Here is a 19324-nt window from a genome sequence, read left to right on the forward strand (position 1 = left end):
TCACAGACAACTGTGGCAATTGTGTATTGAAGCTACTGATCCAACTTGCCAGCTAGAATATATGTAATACTCAACAAAGCATTGCCAAAGCCAATAGGTACCGCTTCCACATGCAGCCACCGTTGAATGCTTTCTTTGTTATTAGTTTACCATTCCAAGATGGATGCCTTGGTCACACCAAGGCACCTGCCATCTTGGCATCTTAAACAGATAGGTCCAGCCATAGTAAAGTACGCTGTTTGTGGTAAGATTCCAATATGGTCGGCTTCAAATATATCTGTGTCCTGGAATGGGAAAACAATGATAAAATGTGCCAGGAGCATCCTAAGATGACTGCCCATGCGTGCGCATGCAGAAGTGCCCCCTCTGAATGGGACCTGCCATGCTTTATCCCTGGTTCACCATTCCTACATGGGAGACATGTTTCTTTAATACATCGGCCATCTTGGAAGATTAAACTAATAATAAAGAATGGACAAAACTATTCTAACATGGCCACCAAATGTCCATGAGTACCGGCAAAGCCGAGAGCTCAGCGATCAGCCAACATAGGCCAGGCCTATTGGCTTTGCTCCTGCTTGTGTCTTAATATTCCCAAGAGAATTCCACAGCCCTCCTGGCACTGCTACTGGCTTGTTTGCATGCTGTTCATTTCATCTGCAGTGCACTGAATCCCACGGGACCACGTGCTCTAAACCAGTCGACCATTATGGATTGTGCGTGTCCACAGTGCATCAGTGTTTTAATATTCAAAGATGACCAGCGCATTGGTTCTAAATCTGGAAACCATGCTTGAACTTCAACACAGCAAAGTTTTAAACTACTTACAATACCTTCACACGATGGACACCCGCTGCTGTGTTTAGTTTTGTTATTATAATCACATGCCTGGCGTGGTTAGATGGCAGCATGTTTTATATTTTCAACTTGTTTTATTTTAACTTATCTTGCATGTGCTATGAGTTTGTGTGTGTTTTGTTATCAGAAGGTGAATGCCAGAATGAGTCAGTGAATGAATGAATGATGCATGAGACGAAAGCTGATAGAGTGTATGTATGATGACCTATTGAGTGCCTAAACTGGTAAATGACACAAAAGCCACTTCCATTGATAAGCCAGACCTATTGGCTTTGGCAATGCTTTTCAATTGAACATGATATGAACTGCAGTTAAGCCCTTTGCATGAGCATCCAACTACTTTAACAAAATGAGATTAATTTTTTTCAGGCACATGGACGTTAAGTGGTGTGTCTAGGATCACAGGATGTTGAACCAACGCCGGGACTCAAACCACAGCGTACTGGGCACTTCCTATAGGATGGAGCTGACAACTCCTGGGACGAGGGTGCATCTATTGTGCGCTCATTGCTCCATAAGTGGTTCCAGTGTGGGTTCCAAGGGTCACTTGGTGCTTTTTATAGGGTGTGGCTCATTCTCTCTGGGTGAAGGGTGCACCTATAAGACGTTTCTTGCCCTATGAGGAATGCACTCTGGCCTCCATAGGTTGCCAGGTGTGTCCTATAGGATGAAGCCTGATATCCCTGGGTGAAGGGTGCATCCATACGGTGTGCTCCATGAGCGATGCTGCCTGGCCTCCGTAGGTTACCAGGTGTGTCTTATAGAATGAAGCTTGATATCCCTGGGTGAAGGGTGCATCCATAGAGTGTGCTCTATGAGCGATGCGGCCTGGCCTCCATAGGTTACCAGGTGTGTCCTATAGAATGAAGCTTGATATCCCTGGGTGAAGGGTGCATCCATACGGTGTGCTCCATGAACGATGCGGCCTGGCCTCCATAGGTTACCGGGTGTGTCCTATAGGATGAAGCCTGATATCCCTGGGTGAAGGGTGCATCCATAGGGTGTTCTCCTTTAGGGATGCTTCCTGGCCTCCATAGGTTACTGGGTGGCGTCCAATAGGATGAAGCCTGATTTCCCTGGGTGAAGGGTGCATCCATAGGATGTGATCCATGAGCGATGCTGCCTGGCCTCCATAGGTTGACAGGTGTGTCCTATAGGATGAAGCTTGATATCCCTGGGTGAAGGGTGCATCCATAGAGTGTGCTCCATGAGCGATGCAGCCTGGCCTCCATAGGTTGCCGGGTGTGTCCTATAGGATGAAGCCTGATATCCCTGGGTGAAGGGTGCATCCATAGGGTGTGCTCCATGAGCGATGCTGCCTGGCCTCCATAGATTACCAGGTGTGTCCTATAGGATGAAATTTGATATCCCTGGGTGAAGGGTGCATCCATAGGTAGTGCTCCATGAACCATGCAGTCTGGCCTCCATAGGTTACCGGGTGTGTCCTATAGGATGAAGCCTGATATCCCTGGGTGAAGGGTGCATCCATACAATGTGCTACGTGAGCGATGCTGCCTGGCCTCCATAGGTTACCAAGTGTGCCCTATAAGATGAAGCTTGATATCCCTGGGTGAAGGGTGCATCCACAGGGTGTGCTTCATGAGCGATGCTGCCTGGCCTCCATAGATTACCAGGTGTGTCCTATAGGATGAAGCTTGATATCCCTGGGTGAAGGGTGCATCCATAGGTAGTGCACCATGAACCATGAAGCCTGGCCTCTATAGGTTACCAGGTGTGTCCTATAGGATGAAGCCTGATATCCCTGGGTGAAGGGTGCATTCATAGGGTGTGCTCCTTTTGGGATGCTGCCTGGCCTCCATATATTACCGGGTGTGTCCTATAAGGCGATGCTTGATATCCCTGGGTGAAGGGTGCATTCATAGGGTGTTCTCCTTTAGGGATGTAGCCTGACCTCCATAGGTTACCGGGTGTATCCTATGGGATGAAGCTTGATATCCCTGGGTAAAGGGTGCATCTATAGGGTGTGCTCCATGAGTGATGCTGCCTGGCCTCCATAGGTTACCGGATGTGGCCTGTAGGATGAAGCCTGATATCCCTGGGTGAAAGGTTCATCCATAGGATGTGATCCATGAGTGATGGTGCCTGGCCTCCATAGGTTACCAGGTGTGTCCTATAGGATGAAGCTTGATATCCCTGGGTGAAGGGTGCATCCATAGAGTGTGCTCCATGAGTGATGCGGCCTGGCCTCCATAGGTTACCGGGTGTGTCCTATGGGATGAAGCTTGATATCCCTGGGTGAAGAGTGCATCCATACAGTGTGCTCCATGAGCGATGCTGTCTGGCCTCCATAGATTACCATGTGTGTCCTATAGGTTGAAGCTTGATATCCCTGGGTGAAGGGTGCATCCATAGGGTGTGCTCCATGAGCGATGCTGCCTGGCCTCCATAGGTTACCAGGTGTGTCCTATAGGATGAAGCTTGATATCCCTGGGTGAAGGATGCATCCATAGGGTGTGCTCCATGAGCGATGCGGCCTGGCCTCCATAGGTTACCAGGTGTGTCCTATAGAATGAAGTCTGATATCCCTGGGTGAAGGGTGAATCCATAGGATGTGATACATGAGCGATGCTGCCTGGCCTCCATAGGTTACAGAGTGTGTCCTATAGGCTGAAGCCTGATATCCCTGGGTGAAGGGTGCATCCATAGGGTGTCCTCCATTTGCAATGCAGTTTATTTTCTATAGTCTACCAGGCACTTTCCACAAGTTGTTGTTCCCTGGGTGATAAATTCTTGCATAGGGTGTTCACTGTCCCTTTGGGGCAGTGAGTTCTTCCCACTGTGCACCTGTGCTTCCCATCAGCACTCAGGGCTTCCTCTGGGGTCCCGGGTGCTCTCCACGGGGCTCTGGAGCACTTGAAGCTCTCCATAGGGTTCTGGATGCTTCCTATGGGTTCAGCATGTCTCTTGTGGTTGCCTTGCAGGGTCCCCATAGAGATACTGTTGCTTCCAGCATACCCCAGGCTGCTTCTCATAGGGAGCCTGTGTCTCCCAGAGGGTGCTAGGTGCTGGGGTGTTGGTACTTTCCATATGATGCTGTCTGGGTCCCAGCCACACACAGCTCTCACCTTATAACATCAGGTTCAACAGAAAATCCTGGTAATGTGGGGAAGAGATGGAATAAGAGAGGCCAAGGTCACAGGGTAGGACTAGGGTGTAGCCATGAATAGACCAGCAGGTGCAGTAGCACTAGGGTTAAAGGTTGATAGCTCCCACTGCACCCCAATTAGTGTCTGTTTACTATCAAACCAGGAGATGGGGCCAGTTTCCATGCTTGTATTAGAACCTACAGCTCTCTTGCTATGACGCTGGACTGCAGGAAGGTGGCTTCCTCCTAGCATGGTTACCTCCATTTATGGCCTGTTTGTCAGTGTGTTTTTACTGTGTCACTGGGATCCTGCTAGTCAGGACCTCAGTGCTCATAGTTTGTGGCCTATGTGTCAGTATGTTTTACTGTGTTGTCAGTATGCTTGACTGTGTCACTGGAGTCCTGCTAACCAGAACTCCAATGCCCATGCTCTCTCTGATTCCAAATTTGTACTTAGATACTGGTAACCCAGTATTCCACTCCAGATTGGCATACTGGACCCCCTTTATAAGTCCCTAGTATATGGTACCTAGGTACCCAGGGCATCGGGGTTCCAGGAGATCCTTGTGGGCTGCAGCATTTCTTTTGCCACCCATAAGGAGCTCGTACAAACACTTCTTCAGGACTGCCATTTCAGCCTGAGTGAAATAGTGTAAGTACTATTTCACAGCCATTTTCACTGCGCCCAGTAACTTATAAGTCACCTATATGTCTAACTTTCAGACCTTGAAGGCTAGGTGCAAAGTTACTGTGTGTGAGGACACCCCTGCACTAGCACAGGTGCCCCCACGTTGTCCAGGCCCATTTCCTGGACTTCATGAGTGTGGGGACGCTATTATAAGCGTGCACTACATATAGGTCAATACATATATGTAGCTTCACAGTGGTAAATCCGAATATGGCCTTGTGAGGTGTCTAGGAACTGGAAATTGTACCCCCAATTTGATTCTGGTATTGGGGGCAATTCCATGCACCCTCGGGGTTCCACCATGGACCCCCAGTCCTGCCATACAAGTCTTCTGAGATTTTCACTGCAGCCCCAGCTGCTGCCACCTCACAGACAGGCTTCTGCCCTCCTGGGGCATGGGCAGCCCAATCCCAGGAAGGCAGAACAATGCATTTCCTTTGGGACAGGGGTGCTACACCCTCTCCCTTTAAGAAATAGGTGTTACAAGCATGGGAGGGGTTTCCCCCAGAGCCTCTAGAAGTTATTTGAAGGGCACAGATGGTGTCCTCCTTGCATAACCCAGTCTACACCAGTTCAGGGACCCCCCAGCCCCTGCTCTGGTACGAAACTGGACAAAGGAAAGAGGAGTGGCCACTCCCCTGTCCATCACCACCCCAGTGGTGGTACCCAGAGCTCCTCTAGAGTGCCCCTGAATATTGCCATCTTGAATTCCAAGGTGTTGGGGGATACTCTGGGAGCATCTGATTGGCCAGTGCCAGCAGGTGACATCAGAGACCCCTCCTCTATACGTGGTTAGGTGACCAATCTGCCTCTGAGGGCTATTTAGGGTCTCTCCTGTGGGTGTTTCCTCAGATTTGGTTTGCATGACTCCACCAGGACTCCTCTGCATCCTCTGCTTCAGCTTCTGACCAACGGATCAACCGCAGACTGCTCTAGGAACTGCTGTAACTGCAATCAAGTATCCAGGAAGGCTACTGTGACCTGCAACTTCAGCTCCAGCCAGCAACTGCAACAGTTTCCAGGTTGTGCACGCTCTGAGGACTGCCTGTCTTCATTCTACACCAGAAGAACCAAAGTAATCTCCCGTGGAGTGATGGAGTCACTTCCCTGCTTCTGCAGGCACCTCTCTGCAACGTCGACCAGTACTCTGGAACATCTCTCCTGTCGGCGAGCGTGACCCTTGGAACACAGGTGATGGACTGAAGTTATCCTGACTGTCCAAAGGTCCAGCTGTCTAAATTTGGTGGAGGTAAGGGCTTGCCTCCCCGTGCCAGACAGTACCCCTGTGCATCGCATCCTCTGCAGCTCCTTGGGCTTCTGTGCACTTCTTCCAAACGTTCTTTGTGCACAGTGTAGCCCAGGTCCCTGGCACTCTATCCTGTGACGCTCAGCTCCCTGAGTTGTTCTCCGGCGGCCTGGAATCCCTTTGTGTAGTGCTGTGACGACTGCACTTTGCAACTCCTTTGTCCCTGTGTTCTGGGACTCCCGTGGGTGCTGCCTGGTCTTCTGAGGGCTCTCTAAAGTGCTGAGAGCCCCCTCTGTCTCCTCAGTCCTTGTTGAGACCCCCAGGTCCCTCCTGGGTCTGGGCAGCACCCCTTTGCGGAATCCAGCAACAAAAACAGCCTGCATCCAACGGCTCGACGTATACCATCTCTTGCACCAAGCAGGAACCCGCAGCTGTCTTCTTTGGTGCATTTCTGTACTTTTCTTCCAACCGGTGTAGGAGGCTGGACTGCCTTGTAGTGAGTACCAAGGGGTACTTACACCTTGCACCAGGCCCAGGTATCCCTTATTAGTGTATAGGGTGTCTAGCAGCTTAGGCTGATAGATAATGGTAGCTTAGCAGAGCAGCTTAGGCTGAACTAGGAGACGTATGAAGCTACTACAGTACAGTACCACAATTGCATATGCACAATATCATAAGAAAACACAATACACAGTTATACTAAAAATAAAGGTACTTTATTTTAATGACAATATGCCAAAAGTACCTCAGTGAGTACCCTCAGTATGAGGATAAGAAATATACACAAGATATATGTACACAATACCAAAAATATGCAGTATAGTCTTAGAAAACAGTGCAAACAGTGTAAAATTACAATAGGATGCAATGTAGGCACATAGGGATAGGGGCAACACAAACCATATACTCCAAAAGTGGAATGCGAATCACGAATGGACCCCAAACCTATGTGACCTTGTAGAGGGTCGCTGGGACTATTAGAAAATAGTAACGGTTAGAAAAATACCCCACCCCAAGACCCTGAAAAGTGAGTGCAAAGTGCACTAAAGTTCCCCCAAAGACACAGAAGTCGTGATAGAGGAATAATGCAAGAAAAACACAACCCAGCAATGCAACAACAATGGATTTCCAGTCGAGGGTACCTGTGGAACAAGGGGACCGAGTCCAAAAGTCACAAGCAAGTCGGAGATGGGCAGATGCCCAAGAAATGCCCGCTGTTGGTGCACAGAAGCTTCTACTGGACTGAAGAAGCTAGGAATTCTGCAGGAACGACAAGGGCTAGAGACTTCCCCTTTGGAGGATGGATCTTCCACGCCGTGGAGAGTCGTGCAGAAGTGTTTTCCCGCCGGTTGGACCCAACAAGCCTTGCTAGCTGCAAGTCGTGCGGTTAGCGTTTTTGGATGCTGCTGTGGCCCAGGAGGGACCAGGATGTCGCAAATTAGACCAGAAGGTAGAGGGGACGTCGAGCAAGACAAGGAGCCCTCTCAGCAGCAGGTAGCACCCGGAGAAGTGCCAGAAACAGGCACTACGAGGATGCGTGAAACGGTGCTCGCCTGAAGTTACACAAAGGAGTCCCACGTCGCCGGAGACCAACTTAGAAAGTCGTGCAATGCAGGTTAGAGCGCCGGGAACCCAGGCTTGGGTGTGCACAAAGGATTTCCGCCGGAAGTGCCCGGGAGCTGGAGAAGTTGCAAAAGTCGCAAAAACCAACAATGCAGTCTGGCGTGGGGAGGCAAGGACTTACCTCCACCAAACTTGGACTGAAGAGTCACTGGACCGTGGGGGTCACTTGGACAGTCTTGCTGGATTCAAGGGACCTCGCTCGTCGTCTTGAGAGGAGACCCAAGGGACCGTGATGCAGCTTTTTGGTGCCTGCGGTAGCAGGGGGAAGATTCCGTCGACCCACGGGAGATTTCTTCGCAGCTTCTGATGCAGAGAGGAGGCAGACTACCCCCACAGGATGCACCACCAAGAAAAACAGTCGAGAAGGCAGCAGGAGCGGCGTTACAATGTTGCAGTAGACGTCTTAGCTACTTTGTTGCAGTTTTGCAGGCTTCCAGCGCGGTCAGCAGTCGATTTCTTGGCAGAAGGTGAAGAGGGAGATGCAGAGGAACTCTGATGAGCTCTTGCATTCGTTATCTGAGGAATCCCCAAAGAAAGAGACCCTAAATAGCCAGAAAAGAGGGTTTGGCTACTTAGGAGAGAGGATAGGCTAGCAACACCTGAAGGAGCCTATCAGAAGGAGTCTCTGACGTCAGCTGTGGGCACTGGCCACTCAGAGCAGTCCAGTGTGCCAGCAGCACCTCTGTTTCCAAGATGGCAGAGGTCTGGAGCACACTGGAGGAGCTCTGGGCACCTCCCAGGGGAGGTGCAGGTCAGGGGAGTGGTCACTTCCCTTTCCTTTGTCCAGTTTCGCGCCCAGGCAGGGGCTGAGGGGTCCCTGAACCGGTGTAGACGGGCTTATGCAGAATTGGGCACATCTGTGCCCAACAAAGCATTTCCAGAGGCTGGGGGAGGCTACTCCTCCCCTGCCTTTACACCATTTTCCAAAGGGAGAGCGTGTAACACCCCCTCTCTGAGGAAGTCCTTTGTTCTGCCATCCTGGGCCAGGCCTGGCTGGACCCCAGGAGGGCAGAAGCCTGTCTGTGGGGTTGGCAGCAGCAGCAGCTGCAGTGTAACCCCTGAAAAGGCAGTTTGGCAGTACCAGGGTCTGTGCTACAGACCACTGGGAGCATGGAATTGTGCCAACTATGCCAGGATGGTATAGAGGGGGCAATTCCATGATCTTAGACATGTTACATGGCCATATTCGGAGTTACCATTGTGAAGCTACACATAGGTAGTGACCTATGTGTAGTGCACGCATATAATGGTGTCTCCAGCACTCACAAAGTCCGGGGAATTTGCCCTGAACAATGTGGGGGCACCTTGGCTAGTGCCAGGGTGCCCACACACAAAGTAACTTTGCACCTAACCTTTACCAGATAAAGGTTAGACATATAGGTGACTTATAAGTTACTTAAGTGCAGTGAAAATGGCTGTGAAATAATGTGGGCATTATTTCACTCAGGCTGCAGTGGCAGGCCTGTGTAAGAATTGTCAGAGCTCCCTATGGGTGGCAAAAGAAATGCTGCAGCCCATAGGGATCTCCTGGAACCCCAATACCCTGGGTACCTTAGTACCATATACTAGGGAATTATAAGGGTGTTCCAGTAAGCAAATTGAAATTGGTAAAATTGGTCACTAGCCTGTTAGTGACAATTTAAAAGTAATGAGAGAGCATAACCACTGAAGTTCTGGTTAGCAGAGCCTCAGTGAGACAGTTAGTCACTACACAGGTAACACAGTCAGGCACCCTTATGAGCACTGGGGCCCTGTGTTGCAGGGTCCCAGTGACACATACAACTAAAACAACATATATACAGTGAAAAATTGGGGTAACATGCCAGGCAAGATGGTACTTTCCTACAACCGGAGAATCCGCTTTTGCACCTTCATCCAGTTTAGCAGGGGTTCCTGTTCTTCCTGGACGCTTCATCGACTTCTGGACTTGGTCTCCTCTCTCCACAGATCTTCAGGTCCAGGAATCCATTGTTGGTTTCTTGCAGTCTTGATTGGTTTTTGCGAAATCCTTTTTCATGACTTACTAGTGTTCTGAGGCAACTTGCAGTACTTTACTCCTGTTTTCTTGGGCTCTGGGGTGGGGTATTTTACTGACCTTTGGTGTTTTCTTACACTCCTAGCACCCCTCTACACACTACACTTGCCTAGGGGGGAATTCCACATTCTAATTCCAGTATTTTAGTATATGGTTGGTGCTGGCCCTAGGCCTATTTCAACTTATTGTGTTTTTTTACTGTTTGCACTATTTTCTTACTGTGTACTTACCTGATTTTGGTTACTAAAGTATCTAAAGTATATATTGTGTACAATACTTACCTCCAGTAGGAGTATTGCCTCTAAGATATTTTTGGCCTTGTGTCACTAAAATAAAGTACCTTTATTTTTGGTAACACTGAGTATTGTCTTTTATTGTATATAAGTATTGCGTGACTATAAGTGGTATTGCAAGAGCTTTGCATGTCTCCTAGTTCAGCCTTGGCTCCTCTGCTGCAGCTACCTCTAGACAGCCTCAGCTGCTAGACACTGCCTACATTTCACTAAGGTGGATTACTAGACCTGGCATAAGGTGTAAGTACCTCTGGTGCCCACTACAAACCAGGCCAGCCAGACAAATAGTCAGCCATAGCAGGGTCAGGCACTGCTTGCCGCCATCCTCCCTGGATCGGTAGCTCCACCTCAATAGGCCTGAACCTGGTACATGGTGCAGCGTGTACAGAGGACAAGAAGTACAGCGCGCATCTCTAGAAGGGTGCCATGACCAGGGCCCCTCCTGCCTGCCCCTAAACCTCCAGTACTGATTGCATTGTGTTTACATTTATATAGAGCCTCACACCCCTGACGAGGGACCGAGGTGCTCTTGTGGACAGGTAGCATGCTACTCCATGGGTGAACTATGGTAGTGAATCAGGCCAGAGCACAGTAAGTGATTTGTCCAGAATCACAGGATGTTGAGCCGATGCAGAGACTCAAACTTGATTCCCCTGTTCAACAGTCGGCAGCTCTGGCAGAGGGTGGCAGGCAGAAGCCACATGAAAGCTCGGCTCGTTATGGGCTCGAGGTCCCAACAGGAGCTCGAGCTGAGCTTGAGCCAGGCTTCAGGCTCCAGCCTGGCTTGAATTGTTCGTGGCTCGCCCACCCCTAGAATGAAGCTAATACCTCTTTCCACCAATACCAAGTGTTTCTTTCTGCTGTTTACAGGCCTCCTGGCTCCAGTCAGTTTGGAAATAAACACTTAGATTTACTTCTGTCCTTGTAGTAAGTTACAGACCTCTATGGTACATACGAAGGATCCACAACTCCTTCTAGGCACCTGGAACAGTCACAGACTCTAATGGCTAAATGTGAAATTCGTGTAAGGCACATGTGATATGTTTCTGTATGTGTAATTTCACATGCTGTGCATTTACATATGTGTAAATGTGCCATAATGCATTTGAACTTGAAAAGGTATGTCTCTGCTGGAAAGTAGTTTTAACTCCACAGGTTGATGCTCCCCTCCTGCTGCTGGCCTGCACTGAGATTTAGGGCCAGATGTAGCAAGGCATTAGCGCCTCGCAAACGGCACAAAACGCCGTTTGCGAGGCACTAATGCCTGCACGCGATGCAGAAACACATTTTGCGAGTCGGAACCGACTCGCAAAATGTGTTTCCGACGTGCAAATAGGAAGGGGTGTTCCCTTCCTATTTGCGACTCGCACCGCGATGTAAGTTGATTTGCGACTGCGAAAGCGGTCGTAAATCAACTCGCAGTTACCATCCACCATGGGACCCCTTCCCCTTTGTGAATGATCACAAAATTATTTTTTCAGAGCAGGCAGTGGTTCCATAGGAGTGTCTCTTCTCTGCTCCAGAGAGGTGTTTCTTCTCGGTTCCAGAGGAGTGTCTCTTCTCTGCTTCAGAGGGGTGTTTCTTCTCTGTTCTAGAGGGGTGGGTGTTCTTTGCTCAAGGGAGGTGTCTCTTCTCTGCTCCAGAGGCCTGACACTAGGATAGCCACAAATGGTGTAACAAAACTTGAGGGGGGGCCGGCACAGTACATAGAGCACCCCCCTTCGGATTCACTCACGAGCTCCAAGGCCAGAATACCATGCTGACGGGGCCCCCTGGAACTCGGGGCCCACCCGCACCGCGGGGACTGCAGGGGCCTTTGTTACGCCTCCGATTGCCACCGGACCGGTTTTCTACCAGCACCACAAGTATTTTGATGTTCTGGCTGGTGCAAAAATGAGCAAAGTCACCTGAGAGCTGTATTTTTAGCCCTTAACTGTACATACTTCAAGCAGCACGTATAAACTGAAATAACCTTTAATCGTCCTCTAAAGCTGCGTGAACATCTCTAACTAATAATTAAAGTGAACAGAGGCAGAAAAGGAGTCACAAATGAATACATGCAGGTTTGTTCAAAGTCCTATTTAGCATAAAGTTCGCGCCTTTACAGACTCTGAAAACAGCAACAAATGGCAACAAATGCAGGGATTTTTCTCTTGCAATGTCTTTACCTGGCTCTAATGAGAGCGTCTACACAGAGAAGCGCATAGAAGCTCACTCTCACTGAGTGCAATGGAAGGCGCGCTAAGAGGGAGGAGGCCTGGAGCCTGTGCAGACACCGGCCAGAGTTTAATACAACTACTCAATACTGCCAATGGACTCTACACCCCTGCGCTACCACTGAAGCCAGAGGACACATACCTGTAACCGTGTCCATGCCTGATCCCACCAATCCACAGAGGACACATACATGTGTCTCCTTTATATGCCTGGATCCCACCAATCCATAGAGGGCACATACATGTATCCCTGCGTCCATGCCTGGACCCCAAAAATCCACAGAGGGCACATACATGTATCCCTGTATCCATGCCTAGATCCCACCAATCCATAAAGGGCACATACATGTATCTCTGTTTCCATTTCTGAATCCCACCAATCCATAAAGGGCACGTCCACGGATCCCTGTGTCCATGCCTAGATCCCACTATTCCACAGAGTGCACATACATGTATCTCTGTGTCCATTTCTGGATCCCACCCAAACCATAGAGGGCACATCTGTGTATCCTTCTTTCCATGCCTGGACCCCAGCAATCCATAGAGGGCACATCCATGTATCTCTGTGTATATGTCTGGATCCCACCAATCCATAGAGGGCACATACATGTATCTCTGTGTCCATGCCTGGACCCCACCAATCCTCAGAGGGCACCTACACATATCTCTGTGTCCATGTTTGGATCCCACCAATCCATACAGGGCACATACATGTATCTCTGTTTCCATTTCTGGATCCCACCAATCCATAGAGGGAACGTTCATGGATCTCTGTGTCCATGCCTGAATCCCACTGTTCCACAGAGGGCACATACATGTATCTCTGTATCTATTTCTGGATCCCACCAAACCATAGAGGGCACATCTCTGTATCCTTCTTTCCATGCCTTGATCGTACCAATCCATAGAGGGCACATACATGTATCCCCTTGTCCGAGCTGTGTCCATGTTGGGATCCCACTAATCCATAGGGGGCACATACATGTACCTCTCCGTCCATGCCTGGACCCCACTAATCCACAGAGGGCACATACACGTATCCCTGTGTCCATGTCTGGATGCCACCAATCCAAAGAGGGCACTTACATGTATCACTCCAGAGCATCAAAAAATTGGTCAGCTCATCTCACCCTTGTTCCCGGTGAGCGGGGGGACCTACCGGGGCCCTCCCCGTTCAGCACCTCTGTTTGCCCTTGCTAGGGAGCCTCTGGCACAGAGGCTTCGGCAGTGTGGGCAGGGTGGGGAGTGTCACTGGATGCAGACACACACATCATCTCACTAATGATGTGCTCTTGTATGTGAAGGACATTTGGGAGGGAATCCAGGAGATAGCAGGAATATTGGGAGCATTTCAGGACGCCTCAGGTTTGGGGATTAATTAGGTTAAGTCGTTGATCTTTCAGCAGGAAGAGCATTGCCCCTCAACAGATTACTGTTGGAAACCACCCACTGCGATAGGAGCCCCGCATGTTTAAATTTAATAGATGCCAACCTTACAAGAGCCGTCTCCTCCCGGCGCCCTCGTGACCTCCTTGTGCACCCTTCCACTTACTGCCCAAGGAGGGGTGTTGCTGTCTAAAATGGTCATTCTCCCTCACCTTTTGTACTTCTTCCACAACTTACAGGTCCATATCCCATGATCTACCTTCCATGTCCTACATGCAATGTTGGGGAGATTCATGTGGAACCGAGGCTGCCGCAGAGTGGCATTGAGTACATTACAGCTGCTGGTTGACAGAGGATGAGCTCGCAGTGTTGAGTCTTATTACAGAGAGGCGCAGTTACAGTGGCAGCGTGATGGGAAGCAGCTCTCTGGACTAGGGTGGTCATCGGTGTCCGATGAACAGACACTGATCTGTAGACTGTTGATACCGCATACGGGCCCTCCTTCTGAGACTAATGGTCTTCTGCGCATTGCATGAGACAGCTGTCGCAGGAGACTGCGCCTTATGCTGGATATCATCACATGGTTCACCAGGGCCTTGGCCCACACCACCCGGGACCCTTTGTACTCACTGTGCAGGAGTTGGGAGCAAGGTGTGGGGCGGAATCTTACCCCCAGGGAAAGGGGCAGTGTGTCACAGTACCACTGTGAGTTGTCCCATAATGCTAAATGTCAATATATCCAGCATAACAGTCTCCACAGGGCCTACCTCATCCCGGCGAGCCTTCATAGAATGTTTGGGTCCTCATCCCACTGCCCCCAGTGCCGAGCACCCAACGCAGACGTGGCACATTTGTTTTGAGGTTGTCCAATAGCCGCAGCATTGAGGGGGGAAGTCACAGAGGCACTTTTGGAAGTCACTGGTCCCACTGGCATTTTGACCTTTGATGGTGTATTGCTCGGCCCCTTCAAGCAGAAGAAATCCCAGTGGGCAACCAATTGATTCTTAGGTTTGGCATTAGTAATAGTTTGCCACTTAATAGCTATGTACTGGAAGGCGCCACACTTCCGAACCTAAAACACTAGTGAGCATTGTCCTTAAAATGTGTCAAGGCTGAGGCTGCAGCGTTGAGGTGGGATTGGTGGAGGGCTGCACAGGAGTCCCATCATGGCCTCATGGGATGCTATGCGCAGTTAATTGGTGGGCCAAGACAGTTGGGCTGCTAAAGGCTGTTATAGGGATCCCACTGGTAACCACGCCCTCCCCGTGCAATTGTCCTTCACTATGCACTGTTTGTGGCCCACACATCGGTTTGGAGGGATTGTAAGTTGTCATTACCCACTGAGGGGGCTACCGCTCTGAAGACAGGGGCAACACTCCTGGGGATAAACATATTACTGTAATTAGAAATATACCCTTGCAGGGTACTACACTGTAGAAGGCTGGCCTGGCTTGTAGTGGGTACCAGAGGTACTTACACCTTGTGCCAGGTCCAGTTATCCCTTATTAGTGTAGAGGAGGTGTTTCTAGCAGCTTAGACTAATAGAAGGTAGCTTGGTAAAGCAGCTTAGGCTGAACTAGGAGACATGTAAAGCTCCTACTATACCACCGGTGTCATATGCACAATATCATAAGAAAACACAATACACAGAAGTACTAAAAATAAAGGTATTTTATTTATATGACAATATGCCAAAAGTATCTCAGTGAGTACCCTCAGTATGAGGATAAGTTATATACACAAGATATATGTACACAAACCAAACTTAGGTAAGTAACAGCAAGAAAAGTAATGCAAACAGTGTAGAATTCTAATAGATTGCAATAGGAGCACATAGGTATAGGGGCAACACAAACCATATACTCCAAAATTGGAATGCAAACCACGAATGTACTCCAAACCTATGTGAGCTTGCAGAGGGTCGCTGGGACTGTAAGAAAACAGTGAGGGTTAGAAAAATAGCCCACCCCAAGACCCTGTAAGGTAGGTTAAAATGCACCTACAACCCCCAGAGAGCACAGAAGTCGTGATAGGGGGATTCTGCAAGGAAGACCAACACCAGCAATGCAACAACAGTGGATTTCCAGACATGAGAACCTGTAAGACAAGGGGACCAAGTCCAAGAGTTGCGACAGTGTCGAGAGTGGGCAGATGCCCAGGAAATGCCACCTGAGGGTGCAAGGAAGCTGCCACCGGATGGAAGAAGCTTTTTGTTCTGCAAGAACGAACAGGACTAGGAACTTACCCTTTGGAGGATGGATGTCCAACGTCGTGAAGAAGCTTGCAAAGATGTTCAGACGTAGAAAGACCGCAAACAAGCCTTGCTAGCTGCAAGGGTCGCGGTTAGGGTTTTTGGATGCTGCTGTGTGTAGGAGGCTGGACTGGCTTGTAGTGAGTACCAAGGGGTACTTACACCTTGCACCAGGCCCAGGTATCCCTTATTAGTGTATAGGATGTCTAGCAGCTTAGGCTGATAGATAATGGTAGCTTAGCAGAGCAGCTTAGGCTGAACTAGGAGACGAGTGAAGCTCCTACAGTACCACTAGTGTCACTTGCACAATATCATAAGAAAACACAATACACAGATATACTAAAAATAAAGGTACTTTATTTTTATGACAATATGCCAAAGTATCTCAGTGAGTACCCTCACTATGAGGATAGCAAATATACACAAGATATATGTACACAATACCAAAAATATGCAGTATAGTCTTAGAAAACAGTGCAAACAATGTATAGTTACAATAGGATGCAATGGGGACACATAGGGATAGGGGCAACACAAACCATATACTCCAAAAGTGGAATGCGAACCACGAATGGACCCCAAACCTATGTGACCTTGTAGAGGGTCGCTGGGACTGTAAGAAAACAGTGAGGGTTAGAAAAATAGCCCACCCCAAGACCCTGAAAAGTGAGTGCAAAGTGCACTAAAGTTCCCCAAAGAGCACAGAAGTCGTGATAAGGGAATTCTGCAGGAAAGACACAAACCAGTAATGCAACAACAATGGATTTCCAAACGAGGGTACCTGTGGAACAATGGGACCAAGTCCAAAAGTCACAAGCAAGTCGGAGATGGGCAGATGCCCAGGAAATGCCAGCTGTGGGTGCAAAGAATCTGCTACTAGGCAGTAGAAGCTGAGGATTCTTCAGGAACGACACAGGCTAGAAACTTCCTCTTTGGAGGATGGATGTCCCACGTCGTGGAGAGTCGTGCATAAGTGTTTTCCCGCCGAAAGACGCCAACAAGCCTTGCTAGCTGCAAATCGTGCAGTTAGGGTTTTTGGATGCTGCTGTGGCCCAGGAGGGACCAGGATGTCGCCAATTGCGTCAGGGGACAGAGGGGGCGCCCAGCAAGACAAGGAGCCCTCTCAGAAGGAGGCAGCACCCACAGAAGTGCCGGAATAGGCACTACGAAGAAGAGTGAAACGGTGCTCACCCGAAGTTGCACAAAGGAGTCCCACGCCGCCGGAGGACAACTTAGAAAGTCGTGCAATGCAGGTTAGAGTGCCGTGGACCCAGGCTTGGCTGTGCACAAAGGATTTCCGCCGGAAGTGCACAGAGGCCGGAGTAGCTGCAAAAGTCGCGGTTCCCAGCAATGCAGTCTGGCGTGGGGAGGCAAGGACTTACCTCCATCAAACTTAGACTGAAGAGTCACTGGACTGTGAGGGTCACTTGGACAGTGTTTCTGGATTCGAGGGACTTCGCTCGTCGTGCTGAGAGGAGACCCAAGGGACCGGTGATGCAGCTTTTTGGTGCCTGCGGTTGCAGGGGGAAGATTCCGTCAACCCACGGGAGATTTCTTCGCAGCTTCTGATGCAGAGAGGAGGCAGACTACCCCCACAGGATGCACCACCAGGAAAACAGTCGAGAAGGCGGCAGGATCAGCGTTACAAGGTCGCAATAGTCGTCTTTGCTACTTTGTTGCAGTTTTGCAGGCTTCCAGCGCGGTCAGCAGTCGATTCCTTGGCAGAAGGTGAAGAGAGAGATGCAGAGGAACTCTGATGAGCTCTTGCATTCGTTATCTAAGGAATTCCCCAAAGCAGAGACCCTAAATAGCCAGAAAAGAGGGTTTGGCTACTTAGGAGAGAGGATAGGCTAGCAACACCTAAAGGAGCCTATCAGAAGGAGTCTCTGACGTCACCTGCTGGCACTGGCCACTCAGAGCAGTCCAGTGTGCCAGCAGCACCTCTGTTTCCCAGATGGCAGAGGTCTGGAGCACACTGGAGGAGCTCTGGGCACCTCCCAGGGGAGGTGCAGGTCAGGGGAGTGGTCACTCCCCATTCCTTTGTCCAGTTTCGCGCCAGAGCAGGGCTGAGGGGTCCCTGAACCGGTGTAGACTGGTTTATGCAGAAATGGGCACCATCTGTGCCCATGAAAGCATTTCCAGAGACTGGGGGAGGCTACTCCTCCCCTGCCTTAACACCTTTTTCCAAAGGGAGAGGATGTAACACCCTCTCTCTGAGGAAGTCCTTTGTTCTGCCATCCTGGGCCAAGCCTGGCTGGACCCCAGGAGGGCAGAAGCCTGTCTGAGGGGTTGGCAGCAGCAGCAGCTGCAGTGAAACCCCTGAAAAGGCAGTTTTGGCAGTACCAGGGTCTGTGCTACAGACCCGTGGGATCATGGGATTGTGCAAACTATGCCAGGATGGCATAGAGGGGGCAATTCCATGATCATAGACATGTTACATGGCCATATTCTGAGTTACCATTGTGAAGCTACACGTAGGTAGTGACCTATGTGTAGTGCACGCGTGTAATGGTGTCCCCGCACTCACAAAGTCCGGGGAATTTGCCCTGAACAATGTGGGGGCAACTTGGCTAGTGCCAGGGTGCCCACACACTAAGTAACTTTGCACCTAACCTTTACCAGGTAAAGGTTAGACATATAGGTGACTTATAAGTTACTTAAGTGCAGTGGTAAATGGCTGTGAAATAATGTGGACGTTATTTCACTCAGGCTGCAGTGGCAGGCCTGTGCAAGAATTGTCAGAGCTCCCTATGGGTGGCAAAAGAAATGCTGCAGCCCATAGGGATCTCCTGGAACCCCAATACCCTGGGTACCTCAGTACCATATACTAGGCAATTATAAGGGTGTTCCAGTATGCCAATGTGAATTGGTGAAATTGGTCACTAGCCTGTTAGTGACAATTTGGAAATAAATGAGAGAGCATAACCACTGAGGTTCTGGATAGCAGAGCCTTAGTGAGACAGTTAGTCATAACACAGGTAACACATTCAGGCACACTTATGAGCACTGGGGCCCTGGCTGGCAGGGTCCCAGTGACACATACAACTAAAACAACATATATACAGTGAAAAATGGGGGTAACATGCCAGGCAAGAGGGTACTTTCCTACACTGTGGCCCAGGAGGGACCAGGATGTCGCCACTTGGATGAGGAGACAGAGGGGGCGCCCAGCAGGTCAGGGAGCCCTCACAGAAGCAGGCAGCATCCGCAGAAGTACCGGATCAGGCACTTAGAAGAGGAGTGAACCGGAGTCCACCCGAAGTCAGAAAAGGGAGTCCCATGACGCCAGAGGACAACTCAGAAGGTTGTGCACTGCAGGTTAGAGTGTCGGGGACCCAGGCTTGGCTGTGCACGAAGGAAATCCTGGAAGAGTGCACAGGAGCCGGAGCAGCTGCAAATCATGCGGTACCCAACAATGCAGTCTAGCGTGGAGAGGCAAGGACTTACCTCCAGCAAACTTGGACTGAAGAGTCTCTGTACTGTGGGAGTCACTTGGACAGAGTTGCTGAGTTCCAGGGACCACGCTCGTCATGCTGAGAGGGGACCCAGAGGACGGGTGATGCAGTCTTTTGTTGCCTGCGGTTGCAGGGAGAAGATTCCGTCGAACCACGGGAGATTTCTT

The sequence above is a fragment of the Pleurodeles waltl genome, chromosome 2_2 (assembly GCF_031143425.1).
Source record: "Pleurodeles waltl isolate 20211129_DDA chromosome 2_2, aPleWal1.hap1.20221129, whole genome shotgun sequence".
Taxonomy (NCBI): domain Eukaryota; kingdom Metazoa; phylum Chordata; class Amphibia; order Caudata; family Salamandridae; genus Pleurodeles; species Pleurodeles waltl.